Source organism: Schistocerca americana, chromosome X (genome assembly GCF_021461395.2).
Source record: "Schistocerca americana isolate TAMUIC-IGC-003095 chromosome X, iqSchAmer2.1, whole genome shotgun sequence".
Lineage (NCBI taxonomy): Eukaryota > Metazoa > Arthropoda > Insecta > Orthoptera > Acrididae > Schistocerca > Schistocerca americana.
In genome coordinates, this window is record NC_060130.1 from 891,831,262 (window position 1) to 891,852,159 (window position 20,898).

At 38.9% G+C, this 20,898-nt stretch overlaps 1 protein-coding gene across 1 annotated transcript in view; it reads left to right on the plus strand.

The window, feature by feature from the left end:
- Window positions 1-20,898, plus strand: part of LOC124555200 (prolyl 3-hydroxylase 1-like) — a 460,841-nt gene that overhangs the window by 323,742 nt on the left and 116,201 nt on the right. The gene's annotated exons all lie outside the window — the stretch shown is intronic.

Here is a 20,898-nt window from a genome sequence, read left to right on the forward strand (position 1 = left end):
CTCCACTTCCTTTACCCACCTATGTAATTGAAAAAGAACCAAATATTACAAATGTTAGACATTTTTTGTTAGATGCACAGTTTTCTAACGCATAAACAACTCTACTCATAACCTTCAAATATGCAACGTTCAAGATGTCATTGTAAGAATAAATAAAAACTGGTGGCTGTGCTCAAAAGTTTCCTAACAATCTGAATTATTTATCAAAACATACATCTCGCACATCATTCTCCTCTGTCCTCCAAACATAGCATAGTATGAAAATGAAAGAGCCAACTACAATGTAGCCCCATCTGGACTGGGCTCGAAAGTATTTGAAGGACCTGAATTACTTATAAAAAATAGACACACACCTTCCTCTTTTCCTATCTGAGACTACTATTACTATTACAGCTATCCCCATGTGAGGTGTGCTCAAAAGTATCTTAAACATTTATCAAATAATACGTCAAAGAATCTGACTTGCGCAAAAATGATGACGAGCTATGTTTTTGTTACTGACTTCCAAAAAATCGTTTATGTACTGGTTCACCCGTAATATTGCTAAATTTTATTTGAATCTATATATCATTTGCTACGGAATATTGGAACGAGTATATAATATATTCCCTACAAATAATTAAAAGCCAAAATTTGTTTATAAAATATAAGTAATGAATTAGGAATACATAGTTGTAAAAAACATATGTTTTACCTTAAACACTATGTCGTAAATGCAGCAAACGCGAAGTAAAATAAACTAATGTTTTATATCCCAGTTACTTGCTGTCATCAAAAGATATCTCCACTGTTAAAAAGGATTAAATGTTCTACCTCTGTACAGTGAGTTGCTCTCACTGTCTTTTGATTTATGTACCACGAGGTGCATCCAGCCAGTTGCCTACACTGATAAAAACATTGAAAGTTCGAGCTATTGATCACACTTTGTTTACATTACATCTATGGTACTTCTCAAATGTCACAATATTCTAAAATTTCTGCAGGATACATGTTAAGTGCAGAAAATGTGATGTTTATGATGACTGTTTTCCACACACATCCGTCTATACAGCGTGATTCTGAACTCTAATGTATGATTCAGGGGAAGAGAGAGAGAACATAATGTACCACTAGAAAAATATAATCGATAGCAGTTACTGCAAACGTGGGGCCCTTGTTGGGGTTACATACAAAACGTTGTAAGGCTCAAATTACGTTATTTCATCTATGCTGTTTGTCAAATGCCACAACATCGTACAGCTAAAATTTATGAGTAATGCAAGACAATGTAGTGTTGACGTAGCAGTGGTATCTAAATACGTGAAGTGTTTTCTATCTGATAACGTGTACTATCATCAGTCTTATTTTTTTATCGGCAATTTAGCAGGGGAGCAAATATAATACATCAGAAGAAAAAATACAATCGATGACAAGTATTACACAAACAGCTACTGCATTCGGTACTATGACTTGCTAAAACCCAGCAGTCATAAAAGAATTACCACACGCACAACACAATTTTTAGGGAAGGAAAGAACGAAGGAATAATGTGTTCGAGTTTGGAAGGGAATAAGGTATTTGATTACGACATATCACTTAACTATGCCCGCATCTCGTGGTCGTGCGGTAGCGTTCTCGCTTCCCACGCCCGGGTTCCCGGGTTCGATTCCCGGCGGGGTCAGGGATTTTCTCTGCCTCGTGATGGCTGAGTGTTGTGTGCTGTAGGTTTAAGTAGTTCTAAGTTCTAGGGGACCATAGATGTTAAGTCCCATAGTACTCAGAGCCATTTGAACCATTTCACTTAACTACAAAACCACATGCATTGTTTATACACACACTCACAAGAGACGATGAAAAATGATGACAGTGAGAGATGTAACATCTCCACTGACAATGACAGGTCTGACACCTCCAAAATAAATAAAATTATTTATCATTTATGATATTATATGTGCGATTTCTCACACTTAACACCGCATCTAAATCATATGTATTACTTATTCAGATACTTGCAGCATGCGTATTGGCATTACTGACAAAAACCATAGGTTAAGCAGCACTTGTAAGTTTCTCAAGTGTGTTATACCTACAGCTGCTAGTACAAAAAAAAGAAAGATATTGTTTTTACAATAGTGATTTAATTTTTAAACTTAACAAAATTGTGTATTAACAATCGATTCTGTATGTACAAACTGTTTGTTGATACTGAATTTATTACGACAAAACTGTAGCTAAAACAGGAGTCTGACACACTGTCCGTGAGGAGAGGAAAAACGCATGTTTAGTGCATACAGCAGTGTGTCTGCAGGGAAAGAGTAACACTCCCATCTCTACTGGAAACTAATCTTACACAGGTGACTGTTGTCAAAAGCTCTCAACATTTTATGGTAAAAAATTGCAATACTAATTGCGCTACTTGTTTATTCCGGTTGATATCTACTAATGATTTATTGAAAACTAGATGAGAAACCCGGCGTTGCCCGGGTATTTATTTGTAGGAAGACTGGATTTAACGTCCAGTCGACATCGAGATCATTACAGTATTTATTTGCAGCTGTGCTCTAGTTTTCGTACATGTGCAACTTATCTTTTTTACTTACAAAGCTTCTTTGTATACAATATCTGAAGTAGTATGACTGGAGACAAGAACAAAGAGCTTATTTGCTTCACTAGCGCGGGAGTGATCCACTTAGAGATGGCTGTGCGAAAAGCAACTAACACTAAGATCCACACCCGCAACACACAATGTCTGGCCTTGTGCTTTGTTTATGATCATGGCATTTCAGAAACTTACTGGGAACAGTACACATTTAAACGGAAATTGTAAACTGCTAGGAATAAGCGGGATTCAGGGTGCAAATTTTCACTCGCCTGAACCACTTACCTTCAAAATTTTTTCTGCTTCTCTGATGTTACATTGGAGAGAACTAACTTTAATCCTCTGTGAGTGAAGAGTTCCGAGGAGGGAGATAATGCGTCTCGCCTCGCCTGCAGAAGGAGTTTATAAAGAGCGAGTCAAAGCCTGATGTTTTCAAGTCACAGCAAGACTCGCCTCATGATCTTTATTGGATCCTTGAGACTACATAGTCCTCAGTCTTTCAGCCATACTAGTGCAGTCAGAAAGATTCGACAGTTTTCTAAGCATTTTTTTCAAATAAAACGAAATGAAAATGTAATGAAAAGCATCTAGCCACAAACCAAACTTAATAAATTTGTTTTTCCTAGCAATTATTATAAATAAAACCTATCGAAACTAGCAAATCAATGTCGTTAAGTTATTAATACACAAAGCGAAAATTAGTAAAACCATATAGCCTAGCCAAGTAAGTTTTCTGTTAGTTTGCATTCGTAAAGATAAGATCGTGGCACTTAATACTGCTACTGATGTAAACTTCTGCAAATACTTCTGTCACTGAGTTAAAAAACTAATAGCGCCATCTATTGGTTCTCTGGTGTAGTATGCCGCGATGATGAAACGTTTTCACTACTAAACTGAACAGACATGTTTAGAGAAAACTTAAGATAACTTTTCCGTCATGTTCCGATTTTGATAAATTAAGGCCTGTCTGTTGCGCCAACCTACGCTTAAGTGATCTATGAGAAACCCATGTAAATTCGTCCAGTAGTTTTCGAGATTAGCGTATTCAAACAAACACACAGATATTACGAGTTTAGGTGAAAATTAAATTACGATATCTTTTTCTCCGTGATTCGGTTTTGATGAAATAAAACCTACACGTTACCCCAAGAGTTTCTCAAGTTACCTGTGAAAACACCATAAAAATTGGCCATGTAGTCTTCGAGATTAGTCTGTTCAAACAGACAGACACGACAGTTTTACAGTTTTATTATTAGTATAGATCGTCTTCCAATCGCGAACTCTTCTTCTTCTTCTTCTTCTTCTTCTTCTTCTTTACATCTCTCATTGTAATCATTATCATTTCCCTCCTTGTAATCACCATCACGTCTTATTCTTCTCTAAGTTCTGCCTTTATAAATACAATGTTTTCAGTGTCTTCGCCTTTCGTCTTTTGGAATATTTGTCCCAGTCTCTGAGAGGCAGGGTTCACTGGAAGTGAAATATGGGCTTCTTGAACCACATATTCATCTCTTCTGCCGAAATCTGACGCGATTTTTGATATCCAGTACTGAGCACGGATGGATTATGATCTAAAATGTAGGATAATATCTCTGTTAAGTGGCAATAAGAAACTATAATGATAAACATTGTTATTTTATATTATTGCTCAATGAGTCGGATGGGAAATTGTTTCTTTAAACATACTGTAACGTCAGGTGTGTTAATATGGTGCGCACATTTCCTTCCTAATCTCGAGTCTGATTCATTTCCACTGCTTAATTTGATTCGCAGTGTGCTATGAGGTATTTTAAAATTTTCAGCAGTATTTCTATTCGATAACCCTTCAGCAACAGCGTGTATTGCCATTTTCAAATCTGCTGCAATCCAGTTAATTTGTCTGTCTCATTTCTACACGAGGGGGTTCCAGAAAAAAACTTATTTATTCACGTTTTAAGCACAAATCTTCAATCCCTTACAAAGTGCTCCCCACTTGCACTAGTACACTTGTCTAATATTTTATTCCATTTTTCAAAATACTGTTTAAATTCATCTTTAGTGATGCTTGACAGTGTCTTCGTCTTATTTTTTTTCCACCCTAGCAACATCAGCAAACCGCTTTCCTTTCATGTCTCTTTTCGTTCTAGGAAACAAAACAAAAAAATCGCGCAGGGCAAGGTCGGACCAGTATGTGGTGTGAGGAACGGACGTTATACAATTTCTGGTCAGAAATTGTCGTACAGACAGAGCGGTGTGAGCAGGGGCATTGTCATGATGGAAAAACCAGTCACATGACTGTCACACATCAGGCCGCTTTCGCCGCGCACTGATGTTCAATTTTTTCAAAGTTCCAAGTATAAAACATGGTTAACTGTCTGCCCCCGGGGAACAATTCTGAATGGGCGACTCTTCTCACATCGAGAAACCAACTCTACATTGTTTTAATGTTCGATTTCACCTGACGAACTTTCTTGGGACGAGGTGAATTTGAAGTCTTCCACTGTCTTGGGTGCTGCTTGGATTGAGTATCGTAAGAATAGCTCAAAGGGTAGTAAGTAACCTCTGATAATATTCGAAAAAAGTTTGGATCATTTCGGGACTCTTCTTTCAAATCACAGCATGCTTCCATGTGACCTTGTTTTTGTTCATCAGTCAGCAGTCGTGGGACGAATTTGGCAGCCACCTTCTCATTCCCAAATCTTCTGTCATAATTCGCTGCAATGAACTCCATGTCACTCTCGGCAGCTCCACAATTTCCGTTGTCGATCTTCGTCCATGATTTCAACTTTTTCATGTGTTCGGGCCATGGAAGGACGACCAGAACGACGTTTGTCAACAACGGACATTTCAGAATTTTTGAAACGGGAAAACCATTCAAACACTTGAACTTTCACTCTAGCATCGTCCTTGTACACCGTTTTTAACATTTCAAGAGTTTCTGTTCCACTTTTTCACCACCTCACGCTATTGTGGAAAATCGGTCACTGCGAAAACGCAATCACACAAAACACGTGACTGTAACCTATGCCGAAAGTAGTCCTGGCCTTCTTTAGCGAGGGCATTCGATTTACTGACTCTGGAATGTTCGCGCTATGCGTTCCTAGCGTTAAAACGAGGTACTACAAAAGCTCTGCCCACCAAAAAACTATCGTATTCTACCAACCTCAAATTTGAAGAAAACTGATCCTTTAAAGACAATGACGATCATTTTATAGCGCGCTCACCATTCTCCTTTGTGTGGCCACCATTCCCCCACTATCCCCTACTAGGTGGCCCCGTTACCCTAGATGGCGACCATTTCCATGGGTGGCCACCATTTCCATGGGTGGCCACCATTTCCATGGGTGGCCACCATTTCCATGGGTGGCCACCATTCCCCCTTTGTGTGGCTGCCACTCCCCTGCATACTAATGAGTAGGTTAGTTTACAGGTTGACCGCTATTACTCTATATACGAGAGCTATCCACAAAGTACATTACGTTTTGGAATTAAAAATAAATAAAGTATTGGAAATTTTTTTTATTATATACAGATGAAAGCCACACTTCAATACTGCTTTTCTACATAGTTGCCATTTAAATTAAGGCTCTTATCGTAGCGATGTACGAGCTTGGAAACTCCTTCGTCGTAAAATTCGGCCGCCTGCGCCTTCAACCACGTGGTTAATCAGTAACCCGGTAGAAATACGATTTTTGTGGATTTCCTGGAAGGAGGCACTAAAATAAACTCTCAAAGGTATTGCCAAACTCTGCACAACCTCAGAAGAGCAATACAAAACAAGCGCAGGGGAAAGTTGGGCTCAAAGATCTTACTGATTCACGACAACGCCCGGGCCCACACAGCAAATGCCACTCGTGAAGTTCTCGAATCTTTTAAGTGGGAGTTGTTTCCTCATCCGCCGTACAGTTCCGACCTGGCACCGAGCGACTTCCACTTATTCCCAGCAATGAAGAAGTGGTTGGCTATGCAGCGTTTTGATGACGACGCACAGCTTCAAGAAGTAACCACGTGGTTGAAGGCGCGGGCGGCCGAATTTTACGACGAAGGAATTTCCAAGCTCGTCCATCGCTACGATAAGTGCCTTAATTTAAATGGCAACTATGTAGAAAAGTAGTATTGAAGTGTGGCTTTCATCTGTATATAATTAAAAAAATTTCCAATACTTTATTTATTTTTAATTCCAAAACGTAATGTACTTTGTGGATAGCCCTCGTATTTAAAATCGTTGATAAACAACTATGTGATACGAAATGGGACTTACTTTAACGCTGTGGAATCAATAACACGAGGCAACTGGTTGTGGACTGTTCTAACGCTGTTACCGATTTGACGTCCAAACAACTAACATGATGAAGCGATATTACACCTCTTAAATACAGAAGATCGCTGCGCTCACCATCGTAAATGGCAGCTATAGTGTACAGTGGCTACATTTCTGGGAAGTCTTTCTGCATTATCACAGAAGCTACATCCAGCTTCTTGTAGCCCTGTTACACGACATCGTTCAAACTCGGCGAGTTGATTACAATGGTGACTTTGTCGCCTTAAAGGCATTCTTGACTAACGTCAGCTCATCATGCCCAGTCTGAAAGGTCACTAACGCTCACGACCGTTACAGCGTGTATATAAAGCAAATTTGATTTGCATCCTCATAGCAGCGCCACTCTTATGCGACAGGCTAGAAGTTTGAATAGACATCATTTTCACATGTAGAAACGCGCCTGCCAACTTTCGTTTATGTCGCACAACTCGACCTTGGTGTTTCGATTTTTTTCCCATTAGTGTATGAGGCGAGACTATTTTCTTTCAGTTATTCTTCATTAGCTATTAAGCTGCTTCCAGACAAACTCAATGAAGCTGACTTCCGTTTATGTTGGTGGCCAAGATCAAACCGTGTGTTTCCATTGTTGTGAAGGGTTGAAACGTTGAGAGGAATCGGACGATCCATGGATTGAACGTGCTCAGTCGTTTCCTAAGTGTTTGCGTGCATTTCTTGTTAAGTGTAAAGATTTTGTAGGGACTGAATGTCAGAATAAAGACATGTTAATTACAATGAAAGATGCATTGAACTTCCTGCAAATCCTCAAGAAGCTGTAACAGCTGCTAACCCGAAAGCAGCAAGTCCTTCGTCATCTGAACAACAGGTGACTGCAAGGGCATTTCACAGTACCCGCCTGGGTAAAATTTGTTTGCAGGAAGAGATGGAAGTGCTACTCTTACCACGGACAGACCGCTGTTTGCGTTTAAGTGGACACCTACCCTTTTCCTCGTGTACAGAATGGCAGAATCTTGTTTTAGGGACGGTAAGAGCATATTTGTCGAATTGAATTTAGTGTCAATGAACAGTTTTGACATATAAAATCGACTGTCAAACTTTTTTAAAATTCTTAATTCCGAAAACAAATCATTATTGTTAAAATAAAGTTGTTTTTTTCTGTACTGGCAGACTTAGATATAACATCACTTATGTATGTATTACGAGTGCTGCTTAGCCTAATAGTTTTTATCAGCATTGCCAACATACATCGTATAACTATTTTAATAAGTAATATAGACAGTAATAATGTAGTGAAAAGTGTGAGAGAGGACATATAGAGTGCCATAAATGATAAATAATTGGTGATACCAGATCAGTCATTGTCTTTAGAAATTTTGCATCTCTCACTGTTACCACCTTAAACTGTCTCTCATGATGTGTGTATAAAGAATGCATCAGTGCATGTCGTTCTGCAATTAAGTAATACGGCGAAATAAAACAACTTTTCCTTCCTAAAATCGAATATATTCTTCCTTCCTTCTTTCACTAAAAATCATGTTGTGCGTGTCGTGGTACTTTACCAGTTTTTAGCGAGCCATAGTTCCGAATGCAGCAGTAGTTTGTGTAATAAGTGCCATCGACTGCACTTCTTCTTGTGATGCAGTTTCCTTCTACTATTCTAAATTTATGATGAAAAGAGCGTTATGTGATGACAGCACACGTTGTCAGCTGGAATACACTTTATGCACTTAGATAGTGTTACAATGTAAACATTACATTTTCCTGCAGTACTGACGAATTTCAGAATATTGTGGCGTTTGACAAGCATCAGAGATGAGATAAAGTAATTAATTTGAGCCCTACACCGTTTTGTGCTTAATCTCAACTAGGTCCCAACATTTGCAACAAATTGCTATCGATCATATTTTTCTAGTGATACATTATCTTCACTTTCTCCTCCCTGTGACGCATGCGTTAGAGTTCTCCATTGTGATTTATAGGCGGATGTGTGTGGGAAACAACTTGATGCGAACATAGTGATAATCAACATAAATATTACACTTTTTGTATCAAAAATGCTGACATTTTAGAATGTTGCGACATTTGACAAGTATCATAGATATGGGAAACAATTAATTTAAGGGCTCTTCTATGATGTTAACCAAGTGTGCTCCATAGGTCGAACTTTGAACGCTTTTACCAGTGTTGTTACCTGTTGGTGACAAGGAGAGCAACTCATGGTACAGTGATCGAACATTTGACGCTTTTTAACAGTGGAACCATCTATTGGTAACATTAAGTAGCTGGGATACAAAACAGCAGTTGATTTTGTTTCGCATTTGCAGGATTTACAAGATGGTATTTAAGATAAAATTCATTTCTTGCAACTGCGTATTCCTAATTCCTAATTCATTATTTATATTTTATAAGCATATGTTGATCTTTTAAATTATTTATGGATAATGTTTTATATACTCATTTCTATATTCCGTAGGGAATGCTATAAAGCTTCAAATGAAATTTACCGATCTGACCCATCTCCAGACAATCCAAGCCAAGGCACGTTCCTGCCTCTGTCTCCTCAAGCTCCTTTTCGGCCGTACGTGGGGTCTGGACCCCTCCACCATCCTCCACACCTATAAATCCCTCATCCGCCCTATCCTTTGTTATGCCCATCCAGCATGGATCTCCGCTCCCCCTACCTTTTATAAATCCCTCCAAATCCTTGAACGCCATGCTCTCCGCCTCCCCTATCGCATCCGTCTCCCCTCCCCCACGCGGATCCTCTACGATCTCATCCCCTTCCCCCACCTCCTCCTTTTCCTTGAAAGGATACGGATCCTGTACACCTCCCGCAAACTCGATCCTCCTCACCCACTCGTCTCCCCGATCCTCTCCCACCCCCGCCCGCTGCCGCGCCTGTATTCGCACGTCCCACCCGGTCTCCATCTCTCCACCCTCCTTACCCTCTCCCAAGGTGGCTTCCGCCAGCTCCCCCTCCCTGATGATGCCCTCCTCCCCTCCATCTACCCCTCCTACCAACTTTGATCCTCCCGCCCTCCTCCTGTACTTACTCCTCTGGGCACCATCCCTCCCTCCTCTCCCTTTTCCCTCCCTCCTCCTTTTCTCCCCCCTCCTCCCCCGGGCCTCCCCTCCCCTGTCCCTCTCCTCCTGCCCCCGTCTCCTCAGCCATTGGCATCCTTTTTCTCCCCTCTCCCCCACTTCACCCCTTTCCCCTCTTGGCAGGTCCCCGGACTCGCACACGTTACTTGGACATTCGCGCGCCGGAGATCACCGCCATCAGTGTTTTGTATGTGTGCCGTCGTGTTTAGTGTTCAGTGTTCACCGTCCACTCCATCGTTCACCAGTGCCATCGTCATCTTCGGTGTTTGTGCGTCGTCTCATCAGCTAGCAGTGTGGATTATCGACGAGTGTGAACGGCTCCGTGTTTGTCTCTATGTGTCTCCTGTTTTATTGCCCACCGTTCTGTGACTTACGTGTCTTCTCACTGTTTTTGCTCCTTGTATATTCTATGGCTGAATAGCAGCGTAGTGTGCTGCTGACAGCCTGCCTGTTGTACAGGTTTTAAAATAACAATAAAGTAAAAAAAAAAAAAATTACCGATCTGAGTGTGAGCTAGTGCGTTAACGCTTTCTTGGAAGTCAGAAATGAAAACATAGTTCGTCAGTTTTTATGCAGTTCAGTTAATATGACATATTTTTGAAAATTATTTCAGATAACAATAATAGTAGACTCTGACTGGAGGAAAGGAAGGTATGTGACATATTTTTTTATATGTAATTCAGGATACTCTTCAGCACAGCTCATATGGGACCACTTTTTTATGGGCTCTTCCATTTTTAATACTAGGCTCTGATTGGAGGAGAGAGGAGACAGAGGTGTGGGATGCTTTTTTGATAAATAATTCAGATATTTCAGACAGAGCTATACTGTAATTGGCTCTATCATTTTAATACTAGCCTCTGATTGGAGAAGAGGAGACGGAGCTGGAACACTTTGCCGTTTTTGTGCACCTTTTTAAGTAAATAAAGCATATCTTTGACTTTGAAGTTGACGTTACATAATCTTTTCCTCCATATCCGACACCATTTTCCAATTCCACAATCTGATTGGTTGTAAAGAGGAGGAGGGTAAGGTATAAAGCACTGTTGGTTTGTTTCCATCTTCTTGGATATTTTTGTTAACCGGCCAGAGTGGCCGAGCGGTTCTAGGCGCTTCAGTCTGGAACCGTGCTACCGCTCGGACATGGATGTGTGACTTGTCCTTAGGTTAGCTAGGTTTAAGTAGTTCTAAGTTCTAGGGGAGTGATGACCACTGCAGTTAAGTCTCATAGTACTCAGAGCCATTTGAACCATTTGATATTTTTGTTGACTGGATATAAGAGGGCTGGAGGGAAGGGGCATACTTGATGCGTATGTCAGAAATAGTGTAATTTGACACCATTCTAACCATCAGTTTTATATCACACTCTCGCTCCTTGGGGTTTCAGTTTTAACACTAACACAACTGACTATTTCCACCATATTGGACTTTTAAAAATGCGTTGTAATAGGCTGGGGATGACGAGTAGTGAAGTGGGAGAGTGTTTTAAATTCCCCACTAAGAAAATAGGGTTAGTTCTACTGTCCTGGAATTTTTAAAGCAGCCCTATGTCTATGCTCTAGATAAGGTGGGGGATGGGGCATGACTCGATGTGCACGTCGGAAATAATGTAATCTGATGCCATTTTTACGCGTCACTTTAATACATTCTGACTGGTTGGACACAGAGAGGAAGGGGTAGACTATGAAGCAGAGTTAATCATTTCCAATAACTTGAATTTTTAACACTGTGCTATGATTGGCTGGAAATGGGGGCGGGATGGGGAAAATATGTGTGTGAAATCTTATGGGACTTAACTGCTAAGGTCATCAGTCCCTAAGCTTACACACTACTTAACCTAAATTATCCTAAGGACAAACACACACACTCATGCCCGAGGGAGGACTCGAACCTCCGCCAGGATCAGCTGCACAGTCCATGATTGCAGCGCCCTAGACCGCTCGGTTAATCCCGCGAGGAGATGGGGAAAGGGAAGTTTTAGCTTTCCATTACCATAATTAAGCTATTTCAGTCATCTTGGATTTTGCATTTTTAAGCCTGCGTTATGATTTGGTGGACATAAGGAGTGCTGCAGCGTGATTGGTTGGAGATAGGAGGAGAAACACATGGTTTTTAATTAGTCACTAACACAATTGGGCTTTTCCGGCTATCTTGGATGTTTCGTTGGTTGTTCCGTTTTAATACTCTACTGTGACTGGCTGCAGATAATAAGAGGGGAGGGGAGGTAGGAGGGGAGTGGCTTACTACTGATAAGGGTAATATCCCCAGTAAGAGCGATGACGTCACTGATAAGAGTGATGATGTCACCCATGATGCAGACGTAGATGACGAAAAATGGTGCAGATCATATATACTAAATAGCATAAATTTTTATTTTTGGAACATTGACAACTGTTCTGCAACAAGTTCATGGCAAACAAGTTCACCAAAGTTGTAAAATTCCATATTGATCGAAGTCTTGTATGACAGAAGTCGCTATACACTACCACGGTTACGGAGTCTCAGCCCCATCGTCAGGTATACCTGAAATCTAGCATACATAGTAATCCTACTCAGACTGTCTGGATGCGAAAGGTTGCCCTACACCGTTTTATGTGGATGTTCATTTCATTATTTCCTATTCCTGAAAGTTATGGCTCTGTAGGAATGATTATTAGTTTCATTTTACATGTACACTGAAAACCTTCTTTATCTGTGTAGGTCATCCATCTCGAGATGTTATATGTCTTTCTTCACGTTTTTGTAAGTGTAGACTTTGCAGAAAGTTTGTGATATTATTTATGTTCTTTGTAACCTAGTGAATCCAACTTGATGGAGATCCCCTGTAAGCGGTCTCTGTTTTAGAGAAATTTCAGTTTTCCATTATACTACCACTGAATAGAAACTGCCCTTTTCTGTGTCTACAGTAGAGACTATATGATTGTAACTTGTAACAGTCACGATGAAGAAACATGTACGATATGTTTTCTACTGGGTCATTATTGACTCCTCTTTGTCACTGGTCGTATAAAAGAGTTTAAAGCGGCTTCGTATAATATTTACGGAAAAATGCGCTCGGTTATCGGTGGGTTACTTACGGTTGTTAAGACACTGTCTGAGAACAGCCATCGCATATCCTATATTTAATTTGATCTTCACTTTCAGTTTTTCCGCAACTGCCATTTGACTATATTGCTCATAGATTCAATCTTATTGCCCGATTTTTTTTTTTATTCTGACCCAGGAACCCAACTTCTGGATTTTTATTAAGTTCTCTTTCTTTATTGTACTAACTTTTATTACCTGCAGCTACAACAAGATCGTTACTATTTTTAGATGTTATATGAAGTTATCGCTCTCTTTATTAACAGATTTAATCCATTTATGGTGCACTACATACATTGTACATATTATTTGTGGTTAGGTTATTAGGGAAACTATTTTAAGATACTAAAACACATTGAAAATGAAATACGAGATGTGTTCAAAACGCACTGAACTGTATTCTTTCCCTCATAACTCAACGAAGCGTGGGAGACTTACTTCAATGGAGGTACGCTGGGGAACATTCATGTGCAATCGTGAATTTTATCCCGCCAGCAGAAAGTGGCAGTCGCTGGCAATCGTTCTACATGTGAGGACGTGTGGCGAGCGCTCTTCCTTTTCCAGTAAGTTGTAAAACGATGAAACAAATTGTGGAGTGATATTGAAACTTCCCCTTTGAACAATTATACAGGACTGTGCTTAATCTGACACACAATATTTTTAGCACAACGCAATCTGACTTTCAGAAATCCCTACAAAAGAATGGCCCTGACTAACATTAAACTATACCTTTCACAAATCGCTTACCTCACAAAAATCTTCGCTGCTCAAGCTACTGCAATACAGCGAGCGCCACTACTGCCAGCTAAATAAAAGATTCAAACTATGGAAGGCACTAACTACTGATAGGGATAGTTAGCAAATGAAAGATATTAATAGAGAACAAACAATGTATTTACCTTGATATCATCATATATAAATATAGCAGTTCATGACAAATTTCAAAACTCCGCCATCTCTCTCCCAACATCCACCACTGCTGGCGGCTCACCTCCAACTGCGCAACGCTACGCGCTGTTCACATCCAGCTGCCGCTGCCCAACACTACAATGGCAGACAACAATGCAAACTAGACACAGACTGCACACAGCACAGCCAGTGATTTTCATATTGAGCGCTACGTAACGTTGCCAATAAGAAAACATAAACAGCCTACTTACATAGAGAAAACATAAACAGCCTACTTACGTAGCCCCCATGCTCCCTACAAAAAATTTTACAAATTTTTTTTGGGCAGTGGCCAATAATGATTTGAAAAAATTTTTCATAATTACAATAACAAAGAAATCAAATGCACACACTTATTGATACAATGTTGGTCAAAAGCTCAAATTTTCTCACAGTCCATAAAGACAGTCCTGATCGTTCATTACAGTAAAAATGCAGAGTTTTTCTCAAAGTCTGAGCAGTAAAAAAAAATGCACACAGAAGTAGTGGATTTCCATGCAGTCTTGAAGAAGTAGTGTTGTCCTTCCAACGGAAAGACAGTGCTGACTCTTGACATGCATGCAGGTAATGGGCCACAACCCAAACCCACAGCAGAGTCAATCGAAGTTTTGAAGAGTATTGGTAGGTAGGTCATCACAGAGCAGACCCACTGCAGTCCTGGTAGAAATTGTGGTATTGGTGGGCCACCAGAGGTGCAGACCCACTGCAGGCCTTGTAGAAATAATGGTACTGGTGAGTCAGCAAAGGTGTAGACCCACTGTAGTCCTTGTAGAAATGGCCAGCAGCCATCTGTTGCGACTGTGCAGGTGCACAATCACCATCGAAGAGTCTTGCAGAGAATATAGCAAGTCCATAAACCACCACTTGTGCACTCACAAAGTTTTTGGAATTGTCCTTAGAACCAGCAATGCTGTTATCCAGTCCCTTGCTGAATTATTAACACACGTGCAAACACTAACAGTCCCTACTTCACACATATTGTCCATATACTATGACCAACAGAAACGTGTGCAGTGAAATGTAACTTAATTTGAAGAACTGGTGTCTGTACAATTATAAATTTACAACATGAAAATACAATTACAAAGGTACAAAATACATCATTAAAGAACATAACAATACAGATAACATTTGTACTAACACAGGCTTTACAAAAGAATAGAAATAAACATATACATCAGTGGAATTATGACATGAATACATACATAAAAGATCAGAATAACTTTCGAAACATCAACTTCACACATAAGCATTAACACAAAACAGAATAAATAATGTCTAAACATCTTTACAAAGTAAATAACACATTATTAATGCCAATTGTATTTGAGGATAACAGTATTCCTCATCATAGTGAATGTAGCTTAATATTAAAAGAAGAAAAAATTCTATGAAACTACACAGAGACAGGAAGAAAACAAATACACAAGGGTACACAAACACATAGTGGGATAACGCCAATAGGAAAGGACAGGGTTTGTTTCATTGCAGTATTTTGCAAACAAAACTTTCTTTGCTTCTTGGAGATCTCCCTTCATTCATCATTATTCCCAAAAGTCCTATCTAAGCCTGCCTTCTGTATTTTGTTCACATCCTCTGTCAAAAATAGTTTTTCTCTCTGCTTTCTGTATTCTGTTCACTTCCTCTGTCAATAATAGTTTTTCTCCACTGTACAGTATCCTTTTTATTTTGCCAGACCATTTTCTGATAGCTTCTCAATGCATTTCTTATAAATTTATAATAGTTAGTTTCTTATATAGTCTACTCCTCTTAAGCTAACTTAAATCTACTGAGCTCAGATGCTAAACTAAGGGACGAGGCAATGCAGCAGCACATAACAAATTAACACAAACAGCAATGCACAAAAAATGGAAAATTGCAAAGCAAGCTACAGTAAATATAAATTACCAAGCAATGCAACATTACAACTAATATGAGCCAATGTGCAGTAACAAGAAAAATAAGTCAGTAGGAAAACTAGCTTAACAGAGTAACACAATTTAAAATTCAGTAGAACTATGCCTGGCAAACAGCAGCAGCAAATATAAAAAATATAAAACTTATATCTATACCTGACAAAGCTCAAGCAGAAAAGATATTACAGTAAAAACAACAATGCAGATAAGGGAAGTGTAGATTCACATCTTAATGTCTATGTAAATTAAAGTGGTGCACCACAACAACTTATTGTAAAAGAAATATTACCATGTACTTGAAAAGAATATTATGTATGCAGTTACTGTTACTAGTTCCTTCTTATTGTTCTTTCCTTTCCAAGTGCTCCTTTTTTTAAAGAATGTGGATTACAAAATTATCATTTAATAGATCTGTTGACAGAAAGTGTTCACATTAGCAAATGTATCTAAGTTTATTTTATAAAACTAATGGTGTAACACAGCTGGAAAACAGGTATCAAATGAAATAAGCAATTATGCAAACCAAAGCATAAAAATATCATTCAATAGTCATGTGACATTTCATAAGCTAGTAGAAATTCTCTCAACTCTCGTAGAAAGACGCTTGTCATAATCAGGTGTGCAGATGTATCTTTCCAAGTAATGAGCGTGTCGTATATGCGATGCTTTCTCTAAAGGAATGTCAGTGGCGAGGATAATGGCCTCTTTTTTTGTCCCTATGCCTCCGAAAGGCACTCACTAATGACTTCTTTCCAGGCGTGTGACACAGCTGGGTGTCCACGATGCATTACGTGCAGGTGGTCACTTAACTTTCTTACGGAGATATTAACGACAGCAGTTTCCGCTACAGTGACAGTCTCACATAAAAATATTTCACAGGTCAAGAATTTGCGTTACAAATGTGTAGAAACAAAATGCTATTGATATAACAGTGTCCAAAAAAATTTTCGTCTGCATTGTAATACATTCACGCATATACACACACATTTCATAACTCTTAAACTACGTTTCTTGGTTTCCAACATCCTTTTCATAAATCAGAGTCCGTAAACACTACTCATTATTCCTTACCTCATTATACATATACATATTCGTCGACACTTCTTCAATATTTCATCATGAGAAATACGTAGCATAATAAACATTCCTCAACAACATAATACACATCGTCGTCGTAATAATAACAACATAACACTTCAGTCAAATCTCAAAATCGTCGTAACTTCCTCCAATAATTTCTAAGCCTAAAAAAAATTCTCTGCTCATGTCAAAAGTGTCAGCTGCCTCAAACGTACTTTAAAAATCATGATCTCATACCAAATACATCATTCAAAGCTCTCATAGTATCACAATGATTCCAAAAAAATATGAACAGTTTACAAAGTACAGACAAAATACAGTTTCATAAGTGTGAAGTTATCCAGCTGTGTAATTACGTAAACATCTGTCACTGATATAGTAAAATAAATGTTTGTCTCTATCAGTTACATGATCAGATAGCTGTGTAATTTGTGTGTTAGAGAAATATGGTACCGATGTGTAAAGTTGTATAAGCAAATACCATATTAGCTAGGGTTCCTTGTGGTTGCCACACACATGGTACACAAAGTAAGCGTGTACCCCCCTGAGGATTAATGTAATTATACCCTCGGGTGTTACAGATTACACCAATGGAATGAAATATATCACGGAAAACTTTCTTTGTAATTCAAAAATCTTTAAAAATAAATGTTTTAAGTATAAAATTGATCACTCAAATACGTGTACTGTAGCGCTAAACTGTGCGTCTTGTAACATAATCTCTGTGGAAGTGTCGTAGTTATCGTCCTCCGAAAGCTAAGTTCTGCAGAAGTCAATGTACTTACCTCATGATAAACAAAAGTGAAATGCTTTGCGTATAGATATCGTAGTTATTATGCTTATTGGCGTGATGAAGAAAGTACTGTACAGTAACGTATTGTTGTGCCACGAAAAAGGCTGTCTCATTGTTGCTATACCACAAAAGTTACTACTAAAACATGTTTTTCTTTCCAGAAGAATTCAGAAAACTGTGCAGATATAAAACAGATACACCGCAAAAGCAACATTCTAAATTGTCACTCATTAGTAGCGTCGTGATAAAAATCGTGTAGCTGTCACATAAACTAACCTCTGTGTCATCTGGTATCTCTCAGAAAGCACTTTAAATTCAGAATGTATTTTCAAATAAACCAAAATGTTGCATTAAAATCTCATTAGCAGTACTGGTAAATGTTCTAAGTATGTGAGCCTTATAGTCGTTACGTAATCGTGCAACAAACAAGCAAGAATGTACACACACAATAACACTGTGACGTCTGTTCACTATAACAATGCATTCGTCATTTCTGTTTAAATAAGTTCTCTTGGTTCTTGATTGGATATTTAACTTCAAACATTGTTGTATGTTAACAGATTCTAAGTCTGACAAAGCATATTAGTAATGTGAAGCGAAAAATTTTATGACAAAGACTAAGTTAAAAAGCAGATTATCTTTCAATAAACGGTTTTACATGTGAAATGTGGTGTAAACCTTTACTCTTCCTAGTACACAGAGTTTCAACTTCAACGCAATTATCATGTGGTATACGTCGGATTCTGTAAGGTCCATTGTAAACTAGAAAGAATTTGTGACTCAAGTGTTTCTTCTTATGTGACAATGAATGAGCTTTAATGAGAACTTTCTGACCAATATACAACTTCTTTGCATTTGCTTTACCGTGTAGTTTTCTCCTTTTGTCTGCTGCAGATTTTATATTTTTAAGAGCCAAATCAATTATGTCTTTCTGTCGAAGCTTATGTGTATTCGGGAAAGGTACAAGCTCTCTGATTCTGTTCGGTGGTTCTTCATTCTTCAGTACAAGAGTAGGTGGTAAAGCAGTGGAGTCGTGAGGCATTTCATTCAGCACGTTTTGAAATAAGTGTAAATATCTGTCCCAATGCTGATGCTTTCTGTGACAATAAAGTCTGCAAAGCTTATTGATTTCTTTCATAATCCGTTCAGACGGGTTGCAATGTGGTGAGTACAATGAAATAAAAACAGGTTTGATTTTATGATTCCGAAGCGTGCGTGACCAAACAGCAGATCTAAATTGCGGTCCGTTATGTGAAATGACTTTAGCAACGTGGCCAACTTCACGTAAGAAATTTTTAACAAAGGCGTTGGATACAGATCGTCCAGTGGCTTTACGTAACGGAGTGAAAGAAACAAATTTTGAAGTAAGTTCAACAGCGACTAGAACGTACGAAAATCCATTAGATGTTCTGACAAGCGGTCCCAAGAGATCAACAGCAGCAAATTCTTTTAATTTAGAAGGAATGATAGGAAACAGCGGAGCACGATGGGAGAAGTAGATGGTTTCGCCTTTTGACAAAGTTTACAAATAGACAAGACTCTTCGAATTCGCTTTTCCATATTGTTAAAATAACAAGTCGTTCGAAGAATATGATAACATTTTCGTGGGCCAAAATGTGCGTAGCTGAAATGAATGTACCAAATGAGCTTATTAACAAAATCGTCTGGAATGCAAAGCACCCATAGCTTGTCATCAACAGTGCAGCGTTTGAACAGTATGTTGTTTCTAACCAGATAATAATGCCGAATCTGAGTGTGTGTCGTTTCATGCCATTTGCTCTTGATGTCTTTCCAAATCGGATCTTTATCTTGTTCATGAGCAATGTCCTTTAAAGATGTGGTGATGAAGTTTTCAAAGGCGACTTTCTGAATGTAAAGAATACTGAAATTTTTCTCGAGGTTGCCTTCTGTGGTACTTTTCTCAAGCCCAGCCGGTGCGCGTGACAGTGCGTCCGCAACAATATTCTCCTTACCGGGAATGTAGACTATTGTGAAGCGGAATTCTTGCAGAAACAATGCCCAACGTTTTAACCTGTCATGATTTAATTTTGAAAACATAAGAAATTGTAATGCACGATGATCACTGTACACTTTTACGTGCTTACCAGAAACAAAGAAACTGAATTTGTTAAATGCCCAAACGATAGCTAAAGCTTCTAATTCAGTAACGGAATAATTTTTTTCAGATTTTGTTAGCACTCGGCTAGCAAAAGCAATGGTTTTCTGAATGGTAGTGTCATTTTCTATGGCTTCTTGAAATAAATGGGCACCAAGACCGACTTTAGAAGAATCCATGCTAAGGCAGAAATCTTGTGACAGATCTGGATGAGCTAAGATTGGCGCGTGAAGTAACGCTTCTTTCAAAGAATTGAATTCCAACTGTGCTTGTTCGTCCCAGTTCCAAATAGTATTTTTTCCAGTGAGAGAACAAAGTTTTGGTGTAGCAAGAATTTGCATATTCAGAAAACGACGGTAAAAATTTACGAGACCTAGAAAACTGCGGACTTGTCTTTTTGTGGATGGAACTGGAATGGCTCTGATTGCTTCTAATTTTTCAGGATCCGGCTGAATGCCTTCAGAAGAAATAATATGTCCCAAAAACCTCACCTTTGACCTACCGAATTCAGACTTTTCCAAGTTAACTGTAATTCCAGATTCTGCATAAATACGTAACAAACTGTTGAGGATGCGATTATGTAGTTCCCATGAAGCTTCTGCTATTAGAATATCGTCCACATATAAGGTGATGTGACGTTTTATGAACTCAGGTAATATGGAATTTAGCCCGCGAATGAATGCTGCTGAAGAAATGTTCAAACCAAAGGGAAGTTTCCGAAACTGATAACAAACGCCGAAACAAAGGAAAGCTGTGTATTTTCTACATTCTGGATGAAGTTCGATCTGATAAAAGCTGGATCTGCGATCAATGGAAGACAACACTTTTACACCATTAAAATTTTGAAGAAGTTCTTCCAACGTTTGCGGCCTGTCTGTTTCAGGAATAATGATCGTATTGATTTGTCTCGAATCTAAGACAAGCCTGATCGATCCATTTTTCTTCTCAACAACATGTAATGGATTGTTGTATGAGCTTACTGCAGGCTCAATAATGCCCTCGTTGAGCATAGATTGTATTTCT